Here is a 2,440-nt window from a genome sequence, read left to right as displayed (position 1 = left end):
TGTGCCTTATTGCATCTACTTCAATATTAAATACAAGTGAGAACCAAAATTCTTCCCTTACTTCCGAAATTAAGGAGAAAGCATTTAACTTTCTTTCAACACCAAGTATGACTTTTGATGTAGATTTTTTGTGAGTCCTTTTTTTAAGGTGAGCAAATTTCCTTCAGTTCCACATTTGCTGGGAGTTTCTCTCAGGAATGGATCTGAATTTTGTCAAATGCTTTTTCTGTACCTATTGAGATACCCTCCTAAATTGCTCATCTGCTACTTGCCAATCTCTTTGGATACACTATTGGTAAATTGTACAACAAAATATTAAAGAAGATACCACTCTCCCACTTTACAAATAATGAAACAAATCTCAAAAGGATCAAAAAAGTTCATGGAAGAACTAATAGTTTAGAACACAGAGCTCGAAGCTAGCAATAGCCTCTTCCTTTTTTTTGCCACTATAGATTGTTGTCAGAGAAAATTTGAAAGAGAGACTAGAGGGTAGCAAATGACATCTTCCCAGGCCTTTGAAATTTTTTAAGATGCCCTTTAACAGGTTCTTTATTTATGCAAGTGGAACTAATAGGAATTAAATAATTGCAGGTTTGGCTCTTTTACCAAAAGAGGAAAGAAAATATATTATAATGGATGACCAAACTGCTATTCAGGAGCTGATCACTGGATAGTGGCTTCACCATTCCATTCAGAGCAATTATTAGACACCTGATTTAAGCAATGCACTGTAGCAAGAGTGACAAACTCGTCTAGGGTTTTGTGATTCACCGATATACTGGAGCTCTTTTCATGACTAGTGATCAGTGTCTTTCTCTGTTCCTTGAAACTTCCTGGTGATAACGCAGTCTAGAGCATAGTTGCTCCAATTAACTACTATAAATGTTTCTTAAAATTTTTGAAATAGCCCTTCTCCGAGAGCCTATGGCGCTCAACAAGAATCACTCGGAGGGCGGCGGAGTGATCCTCAACAACACCGAGAGCATCCTGATGACTTATGATCATGTGTAACTTACATTCAGTGACATTAAGAACGTGCCCGAGGCCTTCAAAGGGACCAAGAAAGGCACCGTCTACCTTACCCCGTACCGGGTCATCTTTCTGTCCAAAGGCAAGGATGCCATGCAGTCCTTCATGATGCCGTTTTATCTGATGAAGGACTGTGAGATCAAGCAGCCCGTGTTTGGAGCAAATTACATCAAAGGAACGGTGCAGGCTGAAGCAGGAGGTGGCTGGGAAGGCTCTGCGTCATACAAGTTGACCTTTACGGCAGGGGGCGCCATCGAGTTTGGACAGCGGATGCCACAGGCGGTATCTCAAGCCTCCCGAGGCAAAGCCCCCAATGGAGCCTATGGGTATTCTCACATGCCCAGCGGGGCCTACGTCTTTCCCCCGCCCGTCGCCAATGGAATGTACCCCTGCCCTCCTGGCTACCCCTATCCACCGCCCCCACCTGAGTTCTATCCAGGACCTCCCATGATGGACGGGGCCATGGGATACGTGCAGCCTCCACCACCACCCTACCTTGGGCCCATGGAACCTCCAGTCAGCGGCCCTGATGTCCCCTCCACTCCTGCAGCTGAAGCCAAGGCTGCAGAAGCAGCCGCCAGCGCCTATTACAACCCGGGCAACCTACACAACGTCTACATGCCCACGAACCAGCCTGCGCCACCTCCTTACTACCCCCCAGAAGATAAGAAGACCCAGTAAACCCCTCCTGCCCCTGCCTCCCATCCCTCGTCACTCTTCCTTTCCCTTCCCCTTGGGGCTGAGGCTGGGGCTAGGGGGGCGATGGAAGGGCATTGTTCTTCCTCCAGGTCTGATTATAAAACACTTCGCAGGGACTGGTGTTGAGGGAAGGGGGGGCCCTTGACTTGGGAGCTGTGCCTCCCCGCTTCTCAAGCTAGCTCGGAGCCCACGGCGCCGCTTGGATACGCTTCCCTCTCACCGTGTCTGGGGCTCTGCTCAGGAGCGTGGGCATCCATCTCGCTCCTGTCTTGCTCTAGTAGCTTCATGCCCATGGAAGGATTCTGGCCACCTCCTCTACCGCAGTCCAGCGCCCTCGTTTTGGAATCCACTTTATATTCAGCCTTGTGACCTCCCTCAGACCAGCCTCGCGTCTTCCTGAGGGCCCCCGCCGGGCCCCCCTCACATTCCCTCCACTCTGGTCTCTGCCTCCCCATGGAAGGCTACCTTCTCACCGGACTGTCAGCCCACATTCCAATCCCAACCAGCCTCCAGCCAGGTCACGCTCACCTTCGCCTCCCTGTCCTGTCCTTGGTCACCTGTTGCCACCACTTTGACTTTTGGAGCTTTAACTTGAGCTTCCAAGGGATGGGCGGCACCGGGCTGGGCGGCTGCTTCCCTCCAGGTATTTTTGGCTTTTGTTTCCCTCTACCTTCTCTCCTTTCCCTCTACCTTCTCTCCTTTCCCTCTA

The 2,440-nt window shown here is 49.7% G+C and overlaps 1 pseudogene; it reads left to right on the top strand.

The window, feature by feature from the left end:
• Positions 1-916: 916 nt before the first annotated feature.
• Positions 917-2,307, top strand: LOC112822602 (WW domain-binding protein 2 pseudogene; annotated as a pseudogene).
• Positions 2,308-2,440: the final 133 nt, after the last annotated feature.

This window comes from Callorhinus ursinus, unplaced genomic scaffold (genome assembly GCF_003265705.2).
Source record: "Callorhinus ursinus isolate GAN/ISIS: 27379988/994484 unplaced genomic scaffold, GSC_fseal_2.0 scaffold8, whole genome shotgun sequence".
NCBI lineage: Eukaryota > Metazoa > Chordata > Mammalia > Carnivora > Otariidae > Callorhinus > Callorhinus ursinus.
This window is presented reverse-complemented; position numbering and strand designations above follow the sequence as displayed.